This window comes from Cyrtonyx montezumae, unplaced genomic scaffold, assembly GCF_038088225.1.
Source record: "Cyrtonyx montezumae isolate F1298 unplaced genomic scaffold, pur_monq_1.0 scaffold_8, whole genome shotgun sequence".
Classification (NCBI taxonomy): Eukaryota; Metazoa; Chordata; class Aves; order Galliformes; family Odontophoridae; genus Cyrtonyx; species Cyrtonyx montezumae.
Genome location: NW_027072089.1, coordinates 107,001,790 through 107,025,016, shown reverse-complemented (window position 1 = coordinate 107,025,016; position 23,227 = coordinate 107,001,790). Strand labels below are relative to the sequence as shown.

Here is a 23,227-nt window from a genome sequence, read left to right as displayed (position 1 = left end):
GCTGGGATCTCAGTAGTAACACTGAAGTTCCTCAAAGGGTTGGAGGAGATACATATGGAAACAGCATCCTCCCAGTGTCCTGAGCAAAATCACAGTATGAGCCATGCCAAAAGTTACATGGGGGAAAGCTCATCTTCCCACCTCATTAAACTTATTAAATTGTTAATACTACACTGCCCCGTGCTTCATGATGTCTGTATGAGGTTGCACCATGGTTTTCAACCTAAGTTTCTGCTCTCCTGAGTTAGTGGGATGGACTACATTTTCTTGTAAAGCAGTTTCTTCTTCTCTCTACACCCTGCCTGCCTGCCTCTTCCCTCCTGCTTTCCATTGTGCCCTTATCTCTTCCTATTCTAGCTTCTAGCTGCGTTTGTATGAATGTAAGAATGAACAATATGAATAATAGATAGGAAAACGGCCTGCTGCATTTCATTCTGAAGGAAATCAGGCCTATGGGTTTTATGGCCCATTCAAATACCAAACACCAAAGTTACAGCCCTAATCTTTGTCTACTGCTATAGTGTATATGCCATTTGAAGAACAAAGCCTCAGTGAACATAGCTGCTTCAAGGGGCAATTGTTCAAAGAGAAGTTAATTTCATAATATTAAACCTAGCTGACTTTCAAAGATCAGAAAGAAGACACTGAATCTGACCCAGTACGGAGCCCTCAGAGCTAGGCAGTGAAAAAACAGGGTGCACGAGAAGCATATTGGGCAGACTAAAATCCCAGAGGTGCAGCGTATTGGACAGATTAAAAAAAAAACTATTTCAGAATTTTCTGTTATAAAGCTCTATAAAAATGTATTGTATAAGACAAGATGGAAATTGCTGCTTTTTCAGTAGATTTCATTCTTCCATTTAGTGTCATCTCTGTTTAACTAATATGGAGTTTGATTTTAGCCAGGCACTCAGAGATAGTTTTTATGCCACTTGTCTCAGAAGGAGATGCAGAACGGGATGTCATCCTTGCACTGCTGATAGCCAGGCTTCCCCTGATTTATCTCTGCAGCATCATGTGGATACTGAAAAGGACAGAGGAAATACATGATCCCACGAGGATACGGCTGATGAAAAGCCTTTGAATTACCTGGACCCATGCTAAAAAAGTATGAGAGAAATCTTTTTCCTTTCACTTTCCACAGCGTCATGAGCAGAAAAATGTACAAAGCGTTAAAAATGATGCAACAGTGTAAATTGAGGATACAGACATCCTCCCATCCTGGGGAGAAGCTAATCTATCAGAACAATTTTAGAGTGAATCAGTTCCATAATTATTAATATATGAATCTAATCTACATTCAATTCTGTCCAAATTACCTTCTGCTGAAAGAACAATTTCTGTGTAATGAAGAGAAAAAAAATGAAGCTCAGAGAAAAATAAATAAAGCTGGGAGTTGAAATGGGAATTGGAATCAGCACGTCTTCATGTTCTGTGTTGAAAATTTATTCTTACAGTAACCTGACTTCCTCAGCCATAGGTGGAGATGATAATACTCATTTAAGTCCCAAGAGTATGCCACAAAGATCTACAGATAAGCCATTAGAATTGCTATTATTAATTCTATATATAGCTGACATGCAAATTAAAAACAAACAAATGAAAAACCCAACTTCAAAGCAGTTTCACGTGCTGCATTTCTGGTGTATTCTCTTTTGGAGACTGTTTCCATAGGTTTCAGAAAAAAAGTTATTCTTAATTTAATTACTATATTTGGGCATATATTTTGCCATTGACTTCAATTCTATTTTACAGTTTATTAGTTTTATGGGATTTTGTTCTCTTTATGATGTGAAAACACAGTAGCACAGTGATTCAGTAAACACCAGTTTTACCAACCAGCCAGATTTAACAGGCTATTTCTTGTTGTATCCCACAAACACAAGGAGCAGCCAATCTGATATTTAATGATGCAAACCATAAGCAGAGGCTCTGTTTTGTGCCAAGATACAATATGTGGTGATTGCAAAAGCTTAAAGAGAAATTTAGTTGAGAAAAAAAAAAAATAAAACCATCATGGAGTTTCTGAGTTGTTCTTCTATGGGTATCAAAACCAACTATCTTTAGTATGGGAAGCAAATAAATAGATTAATTAGAAAGCTTCCAAAGGTTTTAGCAGAATGAGAGAAAACTTCTTGCTGTCCTTTTAATAATCTATGGAAAGTATCTGCAATCAACTGTACTTTTTATGAGAAAACTTTATCGGAACAGGATTCATTTTTTTCCCATTCTAGCATCTGCTAGCTAAGAGACCTTGGTATAAGCAACAGGGCAGTCTGATTACAAGGTAAGCACAAAATCAACTCCCTCCTAAAAGATGAATATTCTTCAGATTCTTAAAGGTTCTCCAACAAGTTCATGAAGTTCTTTATAATGACACAAAATTAGGGTTTTCTTCAAGGTATCGTAACCAAATTAAAACCTATGCTGTTTCACAAAACTTTATTGTACCTCTTAAGAGGGGTTAGATTTTTTTTTTTCCTCCTTAAAAACTTCTTTGTACAACTCTCAGAAGAGAGATTTTTATACCTTTAGGATTTTCTGAACAGGCATAAGAAGTACAACTTTATGGTCCGGGGTATGTACTGCAGCACTGTCCTTGATCACATACAAATAAAAAGAAACTAGAAAAGTCTTAAAATTCAACATGAAAACACAGAGTTGCCAGTAATGACCTGATTCAGAGTTCTTCCAGTTCTCTTATTTCACTCTGATATCCTTGGACTATCTTTTACATGTTTCTTCATTTTGGTTTTATTCATGTGCTTTTTGTAGTTATGCACCACAACTCACAAAAACCCTACAGAGCTGTAGAAACAAATACTCTTTCATTCTCCAGGACAGATTTAAGCTGTCACTGTCAGCACTAGGATATCTGTCAGTATTAGCCAACCTGCCAGCTTTAAGATAATAAGAGAAATGATAACTGTTCTAAGGCCCACAAAAGTGGATGGAGTCTACATCAGCTATTTTGTATCACGTTCGTCTAGCATGGATTAGGGCAACAAAGAGTAGCTCCTTGTGCCAAATTCTGCACTTAACTTCTTCACGTGCACTAAGTTTAATTGAGCAGACTCAATAAAGTCTACTGGGACCACCATTCCTGCAACCTTTGTACAACTTTTACCTTACTTTATGCAGTCTATCTGGGCGAATAGCCAGGCCTTCATATTTTACAAAGGAAAGCCTTTTCCTCTGCCAGTCTGAGTTCATTCCTTTGCTTCATTCCTATTTTACTGTACTTCCTTCACCAGGTTCAAAGAAGTTGGTTCTTTGTTGGCTATTTACCCTTTGGAAGCAATAAAACTGGCAGCAACATGCCTTTGTCAAATTCAGGCCCAAAATATTTGTCCACAGGGATACATCATTAGGGACATTATCTCTGTGGACAAAGCAGCCTGCCTGCTGAGCACCACAGCCCAGCTCTCCTTTGACACCCTGCCAGCTGGGCTCACGCCTGTTTTCAGGCAGACCACTGCCTCATCCATGGGTCACATGGCAGTCAGCAATATCTCAGCCTCTGCTCTCCCAATCCCACTGCCATGTCTAGGGATTGTCCAGAAAAACGGAAGATGCTCCATACTGGAGATGTTCGAGGCCAGGCTGGATGGGGTCCCGAGCAGCTGGATCAAGTGGTTGGCAGCCATGCCCATGGCCGCGGGGTTGGAACTACATGATCTTTAAGTTCCCTTCTAACCCATGTCATTCTGTGATTTTATGATATAAGGCCACAACTACCTAAGTAATGGTGTCTGAAATGTAAATTGAGAGCTGCCATGGTGCCCGTGCCAGTGCTGACTGCACCAACCCCTTCCCGACCCCTTCCAGGTGGGGACAGCAGCAGCAGAAACTCTCTCCCACCAACCTGCATGGTTTTTCCAAATTGCTGCAGCTAAACCGACAGAGCTGGTGGTACTTTGACACTGGCATTGCTTCACACATATTAGTGACTTTGCCAAGATAATTTCACTGGCTAGATGGGGAAGATTATTTTTCTATGTCTCTACACAACACAGACACTGGCAAAATCATCAAAAGCCACCTTGCTGCTTGCGCAGTCACAAAGGAGTTAGCACCTACAAATTAAGTAAGCGGCAGAGTGAGGAATGAAGCTGAATTGCAGCTATTTCTTCACAAAAACGCCTCATGAAACTACTGCATTCTAGTATTTCAAGCATTATATTTTTATGGCACTAGGGAGTGAAAAAGAGAAGTCTCTTCCTTTCAAATGCTATTTTTTTCTACCAGCACTTTTTAAATTAGATCTTTTTTTCCATCTGGTTACATGCAGATACAGTTTTCCTTGCAATTATTAGTCTTTACATACTGCACAAATTAAAGGAGTATACAATGAATAATACTCAGAGATGAACAAAACCCACCACCAATTCTGAATGTTGGCCACTGATGCTGATCAGTGAAAACAAATGCAGCTCAATATACAGCTGGGGTGCCGGCTGGAATTCTGAATTTTCTACTTCAAAGATGAAGTGCAACAACTGAGAGGAAAAATGCACTCGTCCACAAGAGTCAACAACCTCCGAAATAAAAAGGGAGTCCTACAACTCTCAACTGAAGATAGATTAGAGGAAGGAAAAGGGGCTATATGATTTAGGAGAAGCCTTAATAAAATCCAGAGACCAGCCTGCTGAAAGACATCTGACTGGCTCCAAACCAAGACATTCACAGTGGATATAAGCCCAGGAACTTCATGAAATAGATGGTCTCTTACTCACTATGGGGTATGTACGAAAAGCGATTTCATTTTCCCAGAGACCGTGACTGAGCAGCACCTCCTGCATTCATATCACATTTACACTTCCAACAGAGCAAAGCAATGATGAATGCTACAGATGAAAAGAGCTGCACAAATCTGTGCAGCACTGGAGAATCCAGCCACTCCTAAGAAGAATCTGGGATAAGGGATGTTCACAGTTGCCAGCATTTTTGTTTAGTTTAGCAGACCACTAGAATATTTAACAATACAATACATTTCGCACTGTCACGAGAAGCAATATTTTATACATAGTTCACTCTTAATACAATTCCAAACAGCAAAAGAAAAAAAACTCCATTTGCTGGGATTTGTGCATCACTGATGGTCAATAGCTTGGAAGTGGATTGAAGTACATGCAGCGTAAAAGATCTCATTTACCAGCTAAATAAAATAAGACCTATATGCAGTTTTTCCACTTCTGCACTGAGAGGAAAACTTCTGAGATGCAGGTGGAACGATCTTTGTTTCTCATTAGAAACCACTGAATTCCAAACAGACTTTTAAATGTAAAGAAATCAGATGGGAAGGAGTTGCACTGACTCAGCTGTAAAAACCAACATGATGATGGCTGGCGTGACTGCCCATCAGAAGATGATTTGCAACTGGAACTCTCTGACTGCAAAAAGTACAAACTGACAAGCAGCCTGATCCTGAACCACAGCTCAATCCTGTTCCCATTTAGCTTGAGGGAACTTCTACTCACTGTTTATAATCTTTCACAGGAAAGCAGAAAGCTCAAGGCAGCAGGCAAGGTAGGCAGCAGCCTGGAGCAGAAAGCTGCCTACACTCAGGAGAAGATGGAGCAAGGCACTCATTTGCAATTCCATAGCCCCTCCTGGTGCATCTCAACTCAAAAGCACTGAGACAAAGGCTTCATCGGAGATTTTACAAGTATGAGAATATGCATCAAGTCTATACTGCTTTGGGACTGGAGAGCTGATTTCTGAAACACTCTCACAAAAACGTGTCACTGTGTAATTCACCTCCTGAATAAATCTGCTTCCACAGAGGGATCGAATGAACCCTTACTTCAGGCAGGGGAATATCTGTTTCTCTCAGTATCCTTTCACAGCTTATAGATATGCTGTTTTTTTTTAAATTCATGTAAGGCTCTAAGCTGATTTCTGTTCCATCCCGCATAGATTTCTCTCAGAAAATACTGACGTTTCTCTCTTTACAGTTGTAGGGAATATTTAACTATCATTTATAAAGAGAACAGCAGCTTCAGCTGGGATCCTGAGAGACTTTGCCCTGGGCAATGCTACCTATCTGTTAAGGAGCAAGAGCTCACAACAAGGAGAAGATGAGGGACTGCAGGTGGGAAGTGTCAGTACTACCTCCAATCTGCTGTGCACAGGGCATTTCCTCCTTGTTTTGGGAGGCAGGAACTGACCTGACTTAGCTGGCCCCTGAAATAATGCTGTGGATGTGAATCCTGAGACGCTCCATGGAAGGAGCAGTGTCCACTCAAATTAATTAGCCATGGTGTGGGACCTGGCTTCACTTCTTGCCAATGTGTTTCTCCTACAGGCAGTTGGACTGGATCTATGTCTAAGGGCCATAAACTGACCTTCAAACTCTGAGGAACAGGTGCCACAAAGCAGAGCCTCCCTGCATTTACCTACAAAGGACTCTTGCATTGTACTCAGCATTTTTAGCTCAAAGGCCACTGGCTCCTCCTTGAAAGAATGCAGAATAAAGCTTATTTCAGTTTGAGAAGACTTGCTTAATTCCTCTTGCATACTAACTCCTAAAGTTTTATCTTTCTGGTATTCCACAAGAGTCAGGAAATAATAATAAAAAAAGAAATCAGTGGGTGTTTTTAAGCATTTTAGTTGCCAAAGTATGACTTGAATGGTTATAATGTGTGATTCACCTCAAACAAGCTTCTCTATGTCTTCGACGTTTAAAGATTACCCAAAAGGCTTCATTCCTTTACAGGTGTTTGTATCACCAAATCCAAAAAATCAAACAAATATCTGGCATAAGCAATCTCTTAGTCAGAAAGCATAGTGAGAGTCATCAGCTTCCCTAAGAATGGCACTTAGAAAACAAAGTTCACCAGTAAGGAGGGAAACTTTAGAGGAACCCACTGATCAGAAAGCGTTAGTATCAAAACCCAGTGCTTTCATGAAATAATATATTTGTTTAACAGCAGCAGAAAACAAACAAACCAACACAGCCCTGAAACAGAATGACAATGATGTCATAAAAGTACCATCAAGGACTCTAGCTAAGAAAAAGTATTCTTGGATGTTGCCAAGAGAACTGGGAACACTTTTAGAGGGAAACATATTCTGATGTGCTTTCCCAAATGAGAATACTTGCCCAAAATAAAGGCAATAGCAGATTCACCCTTTGTGGCTTCAGTCTTTCAGCAGTGGTCAGTCCATCATCACTTGTACGAATTCTGGCTTGCAAATATAAGCCTTAGATTTTTTTCATATTTCTATAGCTGGTTGCAAAGGATTTCAGTCAATGCCTCACTACTGAGAACGTGCTAACACACTCCATCTTTCTCAATATTGCCATTACAAGTCAGCCTGCTGTTAAGGAAATGTGAGTTAATCCTGCCAATATTCTGTCCTGCGTCATGTGCTGCTTGTTAGGAACTGTGGGCAACCAAACAGTCTCAGCTGGTCAGCTGCAGAAGTCCTCCCCATCTCTCCAGTGGCAAAGATGCCTCATCTGCCACTATCACAGTTCTCTTTGGGAGAAGCAAAGCAGAACGCACTAATTACATAAGACGCCACCGTAGGCGGTACAGCAAATGCCATTCAGAATGAACAGTCAACTGTGAAGGACAGAAAGTTTGCTTTCTCTTTCCAAGAAACAGCAGAAAGTTGAACACTGGATACCCTCTCTGAAATAGTACAACTTGCATGCATTTTTCCCAAACTGTGTATAACAATGAAATATCCGTAAGCCTTCTGTTAGGTACTCACTTGCAGCAGGCTCTCACTATTCCAACAAACCCAAAGTTTTCAGTGCAGACATCAGCTAACATCCAGCAGCAGATTTCCTTTGCCTGGCTATACGGACACACTAGTGGGCTGGGTACCACTGCAACTGGTTCACGACAGCAGGCTTTACAGTACATGGGTTTGGGGCCAGGTGAAGTAGTGAAGGACAGAAACGTTTACAGAAAAGGATTTCACCTGACAAGGCTTTACTAAAGGAGATTTCCCTCTTGGTGGATGCCTCTTGTAAATTCAGCGCCATTTATGTTAGCATCAAACTCCACACTTACCCTAAGCAATCTCTTCTATTGCTCATCTATATCTTCAGTTATTACAGCCTTTCCCCCCTGATACGGAGTTCTCCTGCTGCAAATTCAACTCTTGGTATTCTGCTATATTTATGAACAATGCTGGCTTTCTCTCCTTCACAGCTAATTTTTATGCATTTCTAAAGAAATATTATCATGGCCTTTCAAATAGCCTTTCTGACTAACCAGCAGTTGTTCTTCTCAAACTCTTAACTCAGAACTCCACTTTCCTAAGCCTTCAGTATTTCTTATTGCTATCATCTAGCCACTCCTACTTCTCCCTGGCTCTCCAGCCAGGACCTCAGCAGGAAGTATCACGACGTGCATGTCTTTGTGCTATTACTGAAATCAATCTACATATTAATCATACTGGAGTAAGTCTGTTTCCTACAGTTCAAATCAAACTACACTGATATCACCCTGAAAAAAGAATGAAAGCACCCAATGAAGCATACAATACCTCCAGAGAAGCTACTCTGTCTCAAGTATTTGACATTTCCAAATTAATTTATGTTTGCACTCCTTAGTTAATAAGTGCACACACCAATGCATGCATTCCTCCATTTTAAACCTGATGTCTGTACCCATTCTGCAGTACACGGTCAGGCTTTTAGCCGGTCTACATTTAGTGACAGCTACTGAAGGCAGAAGGAGAATGTCCGTGAGAATTTCTAAAGGTAAAACCTGGCTTTGGACCATTTTTTTCCGGTACCTAGAAATGAAATGTCACATTTTTATTCCTAAAATGGATTAGATATCACTATTGTTCAAGTAAGAATATATTTAAGTGAAGTCCTGAACGTTATTTTATGGGAATAACCAACACATCACAGCCCCAGTTTTCATTCACAGAACTGTAAAAGGTCAGCATGCAAATGTAGTATGCTAAAAATGGACCTGCTCTGAGTAATGCCTGATAAAGTTAATGAAGCTAAATCCTGAAGACAAAGTTTATCTTTTTGTTTTACCTCTGATATTTCAAATTTGTTCTACAGACTAAGGTTTGATTCAAAATGTCAGAGAGAAAAAGAAGAGAAATTAAGTAATGCAAAAATAACATTTTCTTTCCTTATTCACAATCTATTTATACAGTAGCTATCTCTGCAGTAGTTTTTCCAGGAAAAGCACCAAAATGATGAGCAAAGTTTATTCTCTCGTTTTCTTTTTTTTTCCCAACTTCAGTCTTGTTCTATTTCGAGTATGTATGCAAACCATTAAATGAACATTAAAACAATGTTATCATGACATGCCCTCCTTTCTGCCAGGCAAGCAATAAGCTTTTAAGCCGTCTGAATGCAACTACAGGAGTCTGAAGGGTCATCTTATCAGTATAACATCTAAAACTTTGTGGGTGATGCACAGAAATTTCTGACTTTATTTTTGTTAGAAACAGGGCACTTCAAACATGGAATAAAATACAAAGCCGTAAATGAAATGATCCAAACACCAGTGAGTTCATAAACACATAATTAAAATATATTTTTTTCTATTAAACACTTTAAATTATCAGATGAGAGGAGAGGAAAAAAGGGAAATCATTAAGTACAGTATGAATATCCAACTTAATGTCTACATTTGAAACTAGAACAACTGAGATATACACAGAACATCTAAGAACTGTTTTATCTGGCAAGTAGCTGTGGCAAAGTAGTTAGCTACATCTCTGTTCCTAAAACCTACAGTCACAAGTTCGCTGGGTTATACTACTCCTCAGTTAAAGAAATAAATACAGGATTTTATCAGTAAAATAGCTGTATGCACATACATCTGAATACCCCCGTTCAAGATGTCCTTAGAGGCTACCACATCCTGAAATAAAACGTAATGGAAGACATGCTACAGCAAAGTACATACAACTTTAGCCAACTAAACTATCCTTATTTACTAAGGATGGCTTCTGCTCTGTAGGAAGTTACTTGCATCTGTAATTCCATCAGCATGAGACTTCATACTGATACGGCTTTCTTTTTTTATTTTATTTTTCAGATACCTTTTTCACATTTTTCTTTGTTATTTATCAGTCAGATTAACTGCTAGACAGACTCAATATTGGAAAAAGTAAAAAAGAGTAAGATTCGGAGTCAATCCATATCCACACTTCAGTATTACAGTTCTAGATCACACTACAGCAAGGATCACCTGTGGTTTGAAAATACTGTGTTCTCCAACACCCTTTTACAGAGGGTGCTTTACTGAAAGGTGTTGCACATGCCCCAGTGTAACAGACAAAATTCCCATAGGAGAAAAGGGACGAAGATCCCATCAAATGAATGCAGTCATGTGGAGAGAAATATGGAGAATGTGGCACTTTTCTCTACTTCCTTCCTAAAAATGTCAGGAGTTTGTTTTTGACCTTTGACAGGCACTCGGATGTTACTTTTATAAAATCATCTGTTAAGCACTAATGCCTTTTGCCTGACTGCTGGCTTGTCAGCCACAACCCTAACTCTTCTCTGTGTAAAAATCTTATTTACTTTCAGAGTTTCCTTTGCCATCTTAACACACAGTCACACTGTCAGATCCCTTTGCAGCTCTTCCCGGCTGACTCTAGCACTGTTGGAAGGTGTTACTCCTCCAATCTGACCCTTTTCCATATGCCAAACAACACAGACTCTTGGACAGATGCCAGCGGGACTTCATTGGTGACTTCCCCCCATTGTAAACCTCGACCACTCACTCCCCTTTGCTTCCTAATGTGTAACCTGTCGTAAAGTCAGGACAGCAGTTTCCCTTTCATTTCATGGCAGCTTTACTTCTGTACGAGCCTTAAAGAAACTTACTGAAAGCTTTTGGATACCTATATAGATAACTGGATCACAGTTTTCCCCTCAGATCTTTTTCTCTCTTGGAGAACCAGAGCAGACTTGATTGGCTGTCAGAGAAGAAATGGTTAAGAATTAAGGAATTTTTATTTTTTAAGGATCATTATTTCCTCTCTCCACTTTTACATGTTTCTTTCTCCAGTGCAGAAGAAATTAATGGGGGAAGGGAAAGAGGAGAAAGTCTTCAGTGTGGTGAAGGCGGCTTTCTTGGAGTTCATAGGGAAGGAAGCCAACGAGCCACCAGCAGAGCTGCCCAAAATGAAGGCTTCCAAGCTGATGGATGACTTCAAACCTTCGGGGAACAGAGAAGAAAAACTGAATGTCTTCAGGAAACAAGGCATTAGGGAACTCTCCCTGGATCTAGCACAGACTTATCTCTCTGGAGAAGCTTTGAACTGAATCTTTCATTCAGTAAATAGTAATTTTCCATTCAAAATTTCATCCCAGGGCTCCTTGCTAGTTCATCTACCAGAACTAAGACACTGCACTTTGTACTCTTGCACATTATTAAAGCTGTACTGCCACGTTGCATGACACTGGGGCTGTAGGTATAGGCTGATGATTTAATACTGCGTTTTAACTGTAATGTCTAAAGAATTTTGGCTGGCTGGTAAAGAGAGTAGACAAAGGCCAAAGTACAGTTACTCACACCCTGTTTTATGGTTTGGTTTTCCTCATGTTATGACATGAGATTTAAGAAACATAGTACAGAGGTTTCTATCAGCTAGAACAGATAAATGCATGATCCCTTACAGAAACAATGTCTCTAGCAATATTCCAACAGATATCACTGTATTTGTCTTTGAGGTGCTTGTAAGTATTCAAACACATTCATAGAAACAGATATATGCCTACACAGAGAAAAACAGAAATAGCTTACGTTAGTCTAGATAATAATTGCGACATACTGAAAATAGTTCAGTTGTAATATACCATGTACAACTAGAATGTCTTTTTAAAAGTGATTATTTTGTTATAGTTTAATGTTCAACCAACTTATATACAAACCAGCTAGTGCTTACAAGGGTAATTTTTTCCCTACTGTTTTTCATCGTTATAATTTTGCAAAGTACTTCCTATAGATCAATCTTGCAAGAAATACTTGAAAGTAAGGAATTAGGAGCCAAAGCTACTGTTCCTAGAGCTGTTTTCCAAGGAAAAGCCAGTTTCTTACTCCCTATATTATAATGCTGGCAGTCTGTTACTTTTCCTCTAACATCCCAAATCTGATAAAAATAACAAAGCTTTAAGAATATAGAGGCCACATGCTAGACAAAACTTTTACTGTAAAATAGCCTTCCTTAATATTATATATGTTTCCAAAGAAAGCCAAGGCAATATCCCAACAAATAAAAGCAGAAAATTGGAAGGGTAGCGGCAGAGGGAAAAGCGTCCACAAATTAAACAATTATACACTCTAGAATTTTGCAAAAATGCTTGAATAGGTAAGGCAGTGAATAAACACACACGAAAGAGTTGAAAAATGAACAATGTAGTTTTTAAGAGCCAAAATTAATCACTGCTCTTTCCTTTGAAAAAGAATATTCCCAAAAAGCGTCACCAAAATGTAAGACGCCACAATAGAAAGATGTATTATGTACCAACAAATACGAAGTGTTTGAAGAGGCATCACAAAAACTGCATCACAGTCTTGAAATAGATATTTAATCCCACAGCAGACAATCCTTGGTTTAACTGGGTACAAAGAAAAGTGGCTAAGATGCTGGTTTGTCTATATTCAGCTCACAAAAACAAGCATTTGCTTTTATTTTATTTTTTGCTGCTGATGTTAAAAAAAAAGAGAGAAAAAAAAAAACAAGAGAAGAAAGAGTTTTCCTCTTTCTGTACATCAAGGCATATCTTTGCCGTGTTAGTTTATAAGAACTTTTCATTCTAAATCTCTGAGTTCCACATGTAAATATCAGAGAGGCAATAGAGATAAAAATGATCCTGGTTTAGTCCTTCTGCCAGGGCACAGCACAGATAGGAAGTTAACTTTTCCCTTTCCAAATCACAACGTATTAAGTTTTGTGATATTCTTTGAAACGTTAGTATTTCATTCTCTAGTTGCATCCTGTACAACTCTTGCCTAATTTGAGGGCAATAGGTTACAGTAAATTTTATTGCTGCAGTGGACATTTTTCTTTTTTGAGCGTGCTCTTTCATGCTATGCCAAAATTGCCTAAAGTGCATATGAATAAGTGGGTGGCTTTTGGGTTTGGTTTTTTTTGTTGTTGTTTTATAAGAATGTGTGTACATTCAAATGAACAATTTTGCTTTCTGCTTGGACGCTCAACAAGCAGCATTTCTGAGCATGTCAGCATCTCACTACTGTTCCTGTCTGCACCCACTGCATCTGTTCCACAGAAGTCACACTTCTCGCGCTCTACATCACGTTGGGTGTTACATGCAAACACCCCAAGGAACTAAGGAGGGTTATAGGACCTGCCCTACTCATCCCATGGCAGAGCTCTGCCCCATGCAGGAAGGCGGCAGCAGTGTGAACCTGGCTGGGCATGGACTTTGCCTTTCCCTGCCTGGCCAGCTCTTGCTGTGGCAGAAGGGAGCCCACAAGAGAACAGCTGCCTTCCAACAAGATTTCCGAATGCTGCATCTTGAAAAGCACAGAGAGCATGTTTAGGAACCGATCCATTGGCCGCTGGTGAGCCTGCAGAGGGGTGAGGGAGAAAAAGCAGAGAGGACTCACCAAGACGTATCCTCACGTAGGGAGCACGGCTTTTGTAGCACCCCTCAACAGTCTGAAGCCAATACGCTTTTTCTCTGGTCTTTGCTTTTCTCAGTCCCCCCCACTCCTAATTTCCCCATTTAAGGCAGAAAATAACAAGGCAGAAGATGCCAAGAGACTTTCATGACATAAACAATAAGGCCTTCCTGTGCCAACATTTCCTTTAAAAACACTTGCCAATAAAGCTCCTGGAGGCCAGCGAGAGAAAGAAATGCCGAAACAGCCGTGACATGAACTTGGCATATTTTCTGACTAACTCACTTCCCTTGAGACAATCCCGCCAAGAGAACGTTGAAGGATAATGGGAAAAGAAATTTTCTTCCTCTGCAAAGGACCACGGCTACCCGTGCTATAGAAGAAAACTGCCAATTAACTTTATTTCTGTTTACCTACAGGCGCGCTCACGCAGCCTCTCTGCTGGCATGTTTCCTGACTCACACGCTTGCGTTCGTACATTGATCTCGCAATTCAGAATGTCTGAAAAGGAGGCTTCTTTTTCTCTTTAAATACTGGAGAATCCCTGACTACAAATAATTTCTGCAGAGCTGAAAAAAAAAGATCAATAATTCACAGACAAACATTTGGCTTTCAAATATTATGACCACTTTTCTTTTTTTTCCCCCTGCTATTTATACTTCTATAGAGAATTACAGAATGGCTTAAGTTGGAAGGGAACTGATAGCCCACCCACTTCCAAACCCCCTGCTGTGGGCAGGGCTGCCAGCCACCAGCTCAGGCTGCCCAGCCCCATCCAACCTGGCCTCGAGCACCCTCAGGGATGGAGCACACACTCACTGCTGTGGCGAGGCTGTCCCTAGTCCGAAGCAGAAGTTTCTCGCTGTAGGGGGAGATGTTGATTACAGGTGTTAGCACTGCAGTGGCAACACAGCTTCTCTTCCTTTCAGCACACTCGGTGGCAGGGGCTGCATGAAGGCCCAGTCGTTCCGTCACACGAACCTTGTGTCCCGCTGCCACGTGGGTCTGCACTCCTAAGGAGGCAGCTGGTGCTGCCAGGCACTCCTCGCTCAGCAGAGGTGGTTGTTGCTGCTGAGGTTTCTCTGGTTTTGCACTGAGCTTCTTAGATTAGCATCAGAGTATCGCATATCAAAATAACCACTAGTGAGGATTTGCTGGCCTGCTCACAAGCGAGGGTTCACCGTACCTACAGCTGCATAATTTCACTGCAATGTAGTCTGAGATCATACACCTCCTACTTTCTAATTTCTAGTAACTTGCTTGCTGCTTTAGCACCTTGTATCAGGGCTCAGGAGCCTCCTGATGCTCCCACAGAAGCCTGCTGACCACTGAAAACCCTCAGCAATTACATTGTCATTACTTTTCCTCTCAGCAGAAGGGAACTGCTCTTCTGATGGCACTGCTCTATCCATCCGAGAATCTGCTGATACAGCAACAGCATCTAGTGGTCACTGTTTTGTTGCTTTTTTTTTTTGTATTGCCAGCTAGCATGGCTCTTCTTGCAAAATACTATACCATGCTTTAATATATACCATCAACAGTACAAGCTATCTACTAGCTCACCTTTACTCCTGCTGAGCGCCTTGTAAATGTGCACAACCTCTTTTTCCTTATTCATTTTTTCCTGTCCACTGGATAAGCTAACATTGGCTTGTTTTGGGTTTGTTTTCATCAAAAAGAGGTGCTTTCTGTAGTGACATGGCAGCAAGCTGCCTGTGGTTGATTGGCAAACTCTGAAATTCAGGGCTGGGGCAAAAATATTCAGCAGTCGAAAAAAAGCTGACTTGCTCAAGAAATTAAAGCCCTTCTGACAAGCTTCCAGAGAACCCCTGAGGAAAAGGGAGGGAACCAGAGAGACTCAAGGAAAATGGATAGGAGCCCAGTGTGGAGATTCAAGCCAGAGCAGTTCCCAGCCAAGAAGGAAGGCTGGCAAGTAGACAAATACAGGCTTTCATAGGCAGCATTGTAAACAAGACATTAAAAATATTAATCCATTTAGATTTCAAGCACCAAGATGAGATTTACTTAAGAAGCAGAATTTTGCCGCTAATGGCTCCTCAAACATTTCAGCTGAATGTCAAAACTTTTGCTCAGCTGTATCAAGTGAAAACACACGGAGCTGTTGACACTCTAATATTCAAACAGGCAGTCGTATGGTAGAGCTGGAAAAACACAGGGGATGGCAAAGGAACACTTCAGCCTTGGGCAAAAACTCAAGCCCTCACAAGGAAACTGCATTCACAAATTATTTTTACCTTCATTTCTGCACCAAAATAATAAACTGAAGGAGTGAGATGGTTTCTCAAAGCCAAACTTCCTTTCAGAAATCTTTTCAAATAAAGTGTAAATTACTTCTGACAAAATACTTTGTTTTCAAGTAGGAACAGTCACCAAGAACAGAATGTCTTTTTGTGTGAAAGAAAGTTCAAGCAGACTTCGAACACCTTGGACTTCTTTTCAATTTAAAAAGAATTTTTTTCTCTCCTGCAGGAGCCATTACATCTTTTCCATTAGTAAAGGCACACTCACTCGATCATTTAGAGTATTTCAGTGTTGTTAACGCATTAGACAAGTCACCTCCATACAAAGTAAACAGGCATTTGGGATAGTCCTGAATCCATGCTTACTACCACTGTACAGGAGGACTGAAACAGAGAAAACACATGCATGCAAACATGGTAAGTGTTCAGTCACCTCAAGCCTGGCAAGGCCAGAGGACCCATAAGTTGTCTTCAACAAGCTGGTGTACGGAGGGGTAAGTATGACAGGGGAGATTACCTGGCAAAAAAAACATAAAGTAAGTGCCTTGACCCATGAGAAAAATGGGGGCTGCAGTCACTGTACAAGGCTGAGTAACTGAAAGACCCATGAATCGAATGGTTGAAGGAAAGGCCAGTACTTTTCGACTCAACCAGGGTGCCCTTCATCCAAGCCTCTACTAAAGAAGGTCCTCTTCCCTCTCCGTGGCATCAACGAACATTTTAAAATGTCTTGGGAGAGCAAGATATCTCAAAGCACTAAAACCAGTCTAAAGGAAAAGCTAAAATTCACCATTATCTTTAGTTCCTTAAAGACACGTTAACTTAGTAAAAAGGATAGCACAGAATCCCATTTCTCACAACCTAAGACACAGCACGCATCCGTCAGAATTCGACTTCTTATCAGGTTCCTTAAAAAAAAAATGACATGAAAAAAAATAAAAAAGCCAATAAGCTCTTTTCCCTTATATCTTCAGCCACCCACAAACTTATCTCAAACTTTCCACAGCAACTGAAATGGAAGATCTGAGCAAAGGAAAACCTCAAAGCACAGCGTTAAAGGAGGAATAGCTTCCTTATGGTTAGAAGTGAAAAAAAAAATCGATTAAAGTTTAAAGAACCAAAAATGTTATAACATTTTAAAGATTTAAATACAAATGTAAGTAGAAACATAGGAATTACAGAAATACTGTAGCACTGCTCATCTCCTGACTCACATTACGAAACGTGCTTTCTCCACTTTTAGTGCAACCGGAATGAAATACTGGCATCTCAGATATCTTGAAGCAATACACAAATAGCACGTTTAATAAAATGCTAAGTTATTCAAATTAATACTGTCTCAGATACATCTGTTTCAAAATGCTGTAGCTGAAGGTATTTGTATTAAAGATGCTTGTCCTTTACATACCACAACCAGCACAGCTCCACGGTCCGGGGAGCCCTGTTCATCCTATGAAAGGAGCAGCCCTGAGCGGAACGCTGCTTGGCAAACAGGAGCTCACATGCCGAAGCTGCTGTATTATCCTGGCTTCCCTACACATTACACGTAGGACTACGTTCAAAGTAAACATGTGGTCATAATTAAATAATAATTATGACTAACATTTGTGTAACATCATTCATCCACTGAGTTTAAAGCACTAGGTAAATCTACAAACAATGGGCCTAATCCTGCACCCTTTACTCACATAATGCCCTTCAGCCCAAATAGCCTATGTAGATCTTGTCTACACAGACTTAATTGCTCTCAATTAACTTCACTTCACAACAGTCTTTCCAGCCTGTCTTGCTCCCATTTAGCTTGATTCACCTGCAGTCTACCACGGGTGAATGTTGTTTCTCCATTCTCACTGATATGAAATCCCTGTTACAGACTCTCTCCTTAACAGATCCCATGGTGCTTTTCAAACTTCAGCACAGCCCCGTATCTCCCACGTTTCTAATGAGACAAAAAGTTTTTTGAAGGTGAGGACAGTCATTTCTTCTCAGAATACTTAAAGGACTGATCACCATCCAGGCTTGCATCTGTAGCCTCACGATGTACAATTTCTATTCTCATACCTAAATCACACAAATAGCCTTCTTCACGCAACACGCTCCAGAATAAAACCACAGGAAATGGATAAGAACAGGGGAAAATTCAGCAGTTTCTAAAAATATAATATATTTGGAAGCAGATGTTGTATAACCAATTTTATGCATCTGCGGTACAAACGATGTCTGTTTCAGAGAAGCGAAGTTGCTAAATGAGTTAAAAATTAAGAAGAACTCACAGACCTTCCTGACAGTTTGGTGTCAATCTGCTGGGACAGTCAGGGAACTGGAGAGCAGGAACACCTCTGTCAGATCTCATTTTGGCTCTGCTATAGACAGTTACAGTTTTGCTTCAGGTGCAGCATCCATGAACCAAACTTGGCCATGCCCCCTTCAGATGGATACATCTCTTTATGACCCTCTGAAGACAAATACTGCTTACTAGTGCTAGCTGTTATTCAGCTTTTATCTTTTTTTCCCTGTCTGTCTTAAATTTTGCAAAGAATGCCACTGCTACATCTCGCTCACACCTGCCTATCCTCGTCTTCCCTTGTAAGAAGTGTGCTCCTATTTGTATTCCATGTAACTGTGGCATGGCATACATCCGAAAAGATTAATTTCAGCACTGGGCAAAAGCAACTGTCAGCAAAGCTCACATAATGGCAACAGTGAAATAAGGCTTTCCGCATAAAACCTTATGATAGGTTTAGGCATTTCTCTACTTTCTTCATTCAGAAAAAAAATGCACTTAATTGTGTCAACTAGACACAAAGTAGTCAAATTCTACAAGAATCCAAGGGCACAAAGCAATCCTTATTGTAGGAAAAAAAACCTTACAGAAGTCTCTGCAACAGCATACACAGAACTTAAAGATTTCTTATGAATTCATGAGAAGGTGCAAGGCTGCTCGCTAATCAGAACACAGCTGTCCATGTTCACTGCTAACATCCACAGCTCTGCACTCTTCATCCCGTGTCTGGGTAGTGTCTGTGGACTTAACATGATGATGAGGAGACACTCAGCACTACCTCTGAGTGCAGCTATAATCCTGGAGACCTTGTCCACAGGAAGAGGCTGGTCACACTACACTCGATGTAACTCAGCACTGTAACAGTCCATGCAGGGCTGTCCTGCGGCCTTCTCATGGCCCTGAGGTTCAGCTCGCAGGGCTGAGAAGCTACCTGGAGTGAAAATAAATAGTACATTAAATATAGGCACACATGGCAAACATCCTTGGTCACTTAGGTTTCCAGAGCTGCTTCTGAGTACAAGATAGTGATCAGATCTGACACAGCAGTGGGCCAGTCCACACCTATAACCAGGCATTTGCTTAGGAAGTTTCTGTGTTTAAGAACTGAAGAATCAAACATGCTTGAATACACAAGGTGTATTCATCAAAACAACCATCAATTTTAGCTTACCTTATTACAGTGGGCTACAAACTGCACCAGCTCAGGTGTGTTCCTGATAGGAAGAGCAGCAGCACAGAGCATGAGTGACATTTTAGGCATGTTAGCTGCATGCCCCTGAGTCAGAGCTGGATGCAAATGCATCTAGAGAGGTCACAAATAACGTTCAGGGACAGAAAGCAAGTAAAAACTTTTCCACATCCAATTAGGAAAAACAAAAGCACATACCTCAACTTTTCTTTCTTACTGATCATATTTATCATGTAATTCACTTCGCAGTACTGAGTTTATCATACTACTAACATTAAATTTTCATGGCCTGCTATTTTAGGGCTCTTACTTCCCCAACGATGTAGTACTCCAAACCTCTGCAAAGTGCCATGAACAACTCCACAGTATGAGTTTCTGACTTCAAGTAAATCCAGCACACAGTAAAAACGTAATTAATTCCAAAACTTTTTGCCAGATCTGACCAAAATGCTGGTTGCATTTGACACTGAATAACAGAAGGATGACTCCTGTCTGTTTGAAAAAGAGGACTGAATAAAAAACAGGTCAGGTTGTGACGAGATCCTTCTGTTAGCCTACTCACTGTCTTGGCTTTTTTTTCAAGATGAAATCATATCGTGACGGAATTAAGAATTAAGGTAAGAGTTCAATTTAGCTATCCCCACAGGGCCTCAGGTATCCATGATGTGAGAATCATGAGACAAAGATAGTTTCATATTACACAGGCTTTTGAGTTTGTCTTCTTCCTGGGGTACACACTTGAAGAAATCAAGGAAAAAACTCCACCAGAATCTTCAGATGGTTTCTACCACGACAGGATCTAGCAGAAGTCATTAGTCATTTAGAAATGTCAATTCTTTGCTATCTGTCTTTGAAATGCTGCATATACCATGACGCCTTTAAACTCAAAACTTTTATTAAGGATAACCTGATGAGACTCCTTCTTGTTGGAGGGGTGTATTTCGACTTGATTCTTTTTTTAATTATTTTCTAAAAAGAAATGATGAACTTCAGGCTAAATTTCTATCTAAGCTATAAATGTGATGCAACTACATGATAGCTGCATCACCTTCTAACAAACGTAATACAGCAGTGGGAGGGTGTTTTCTGAAGGGAGGAAAGTCCTAGGAAACAAAACACTCTCAGAGTGCTGAATGGTTTCATTGGGTATTTTTAGTTTGGCCTCTTGAGATGTTCTGCAAACATTTGCAAAACTATAAAACAGAGCCAGGGTTATGTCACTATCTTTGGTACAAATAATTTGTGAGGAACTACTTTGTTCTGGCAAAGGGATATATCAAGAGAGGATGCGTGAACTGGCTTGTTTTCTTTTGGATTAGTGTTGTTTGTCAACTGAAGGCCGTCTTTATGAGGAAAGAGCAAGGTGCCAAGAAGTACATTTCACCATGCCAAAATTAGAGGGAGGAGTTCAGAAACAGTCTTTTATTACCTAATTACTTTTATCAAATGACACAGATCAACTAACAGGAGATAACTAATAGGAAAAAGGGGTCTAATGAAAAAGTAAGTTATCAGCTGGATCCTCTCCAGAAAACAATTATCTCTAAGTAAACAAGCGCTGCGGCTGGGAGGTCAGACACACAGGGCAAGGAATGGAGGTCTTCTCAGGATACAGGACTTCAGAAAATGGGGGAGCTGAAAAAAGTGGGACTGAGAAAAAGGGAAGCCTTGCTATTGAAGAAGCTAATATCTTCAGATAAATTTATTCCTATTTAGCCTGTAGATATCCAACAAGTTTGCTTTGTCTGTCTGTTTGTTTGTTTGTTTTTTAAATCAAATACAGCTTGCCAGATTAGTATCTGTATTCAAAATGAAAACTAAGACTACAGTAAACTTGCTCCAGAACATATAATCAGAATAACATTTTATAGCAAGCAGTGAAAATGTACACTCACAGATCTTATTTTATCTCGACTGTCATTGTAATAACGGAAGGGATGATAAAAAATAAAGCAATACAGAATTTCAGATGATATTCAGTTTTACCCATAACAACTATATGCAGTATCTAGAAGGTATTTCAAACACATTTATGTTGTTTTTGCATCATTTTTTCCATTGCATGATGTTAACTAGTCAGACAGTTCAAACTCAGGTGGCTCACATTCAGATTACATTAATTTTCAAATCCTAATTTGAACAATACTTCCAAGGTTTTCATTATTACTTATCTATTACATATTAAAAAATATGCAAAACCTGTCTACTTATTTTAGCTAGTAAAATGACACCAGACACATGTAATAGCACCAAGGCATTTAATAAGCCTTGCTGGGAAAAAAATAATAATCCCAAAACAAGGATTTAATTGACTAAAGATCTGTGCCCCCCAGCAACATCAATTTTTATAAACATTCTTTGAGAATTATGAGTGATGCAACCACAGTGTTTTATTATGCTATTCTTTCCCTGCACTCTCTTCTCCCTTCCTCCATCATCAGTTAATCTGAAAACAGATGGGGCACAGAATTTATGGGAAAATGCTCCATCTATTGGGATCTACATCTTGCTGCAGAACAGTTAGGGACCACAAGGAAGTTTAATATAAGTAGTATATGTAATAACCTCTAACAAGGAATGCTAGAAACAAAACTACTGGAGAAACCTAAAAACCAGCCACTGTAAATGAAAATACCAACCACTGCCGTCCCAAAACTATGCTGAGAACAGGCGTAAGATATTTACGAGGCCTTGGCACATCCAGGGCAGGGCTGGGTAATACTGCTGGGAAGTGCTGGTCCATTGCCAGCACGGCTTTCCCTGCATGGAGCAGCTGAGCTAGGTATGAAGCTCTCATGAGGACAAGGTGTCCACATAGCCTTGCATCTTACCAACAGCACCTGCTGAGGCAGGGACCTCAACCTCAAGTGGCCTCTTGGGTCCAGGGCATCGTGGCCCTTCTGTGGGAATACTGACATCTCCATGTGGCTGCACGTGCAAGCACGTATCACCACCCCTCTGTTTCTAAATGGAATTAGAAATCTGATACTGCATTTTGAGGGCTCTGCAACATTAGAGTCATGGAAAAAAATAAACAGTGCAGTACTGGAATACAAATGAATGATCTCACACAGGCACAAAGAGAAAGCAGGTTTAGTTGTGGAATGAAATAACCAGGGGAATGAACTTCTTCCATCTGCAATCTACCTTCAAAGCCCTGCAAATAAAAAGACTGCAAGATTCACGGTCTCTTAAGTCTCAAAGTAACTCTGTGAGGAGCAGAATCCTCTGCCAAAAGCAGTCCCAGCCTTCACTTTCCTCCAGAATCAACTCTCTGCTGGCAAATCTCAGCCACTTGCGCTCTCCAGACCTGCACATGGATGAGGTCACTGACCACAACTGGCACATGTGGTGCAGATCTCAATTCACATAATCAGCTTTTCCCCTCTGCACGATACTTTGTTCCCACAAAACACTGCAGGACTCCTGTTTTCTTTTCTCCCTTCCCTACCACCTCGTTCTTCCTTCCATCACTTCCCACCACAGTAGGGCTGACTGCAAGACATAGTGTCATCCTACTGGGGCAGAATGATCCTGAGCTCTGCCACCTGGAAACACTATTGGGGAAGGAAATGCTTGGCAAAGCCACTACTCTGTGCTAGGACAGCAATTAAAACCTGAAAAGCAGCCACCATTTTCATTACAACCATCTGAAAATCCAGTGACCCACCTTTCCTCTCCATATAGAAGTTCTGCCGACAACAAACTAACATTTTAGTTGTACATCCATACAAAGGGTTTCCAGCAGGTTTGATCACACGTGCTGTGCAATGACAGTGAATTTCCAAATTACTTTTTTTTATAATCCTTTCCCTTCTGTGCCCTAAACAGTAAATAGCAACCTGAGGACCAAGTAGCAGAGGTTTCTGGAATCAAGCTCCAGATCCAGTAGTTTAATGTTGGG

General features: G+C 40.4%; 1 protein-coding gene across 5 annotated transcripts in view; it reads right to left on the bottom strand.

Annotated features, from left to right (window-relative positions):
- The window catches only part of THRB (thyroid hormone receptor beta), a 161,284-nt gene that overhangs the window by 61,059 nt on the left and 76,998 nt on the right, over window positions 1-23,227 (bottom strand). Inside the window, exon 1 of one of the 5 annotated variants that reach the window (XM_065753481.1) lies at window positions 13,575-13,659. The exons of the other annotated variants lie outside the window; for them this stretch is intronic. The gene's annotated coding sequence lies outside the window, so the exon portion shown is untranslated. Of the gene's footprint in view, window positions 1-13,574; window positions 13,660-23,227 lie in introns of those variants that run through there. 5 annotated transcript variants of the gene reach the window in all.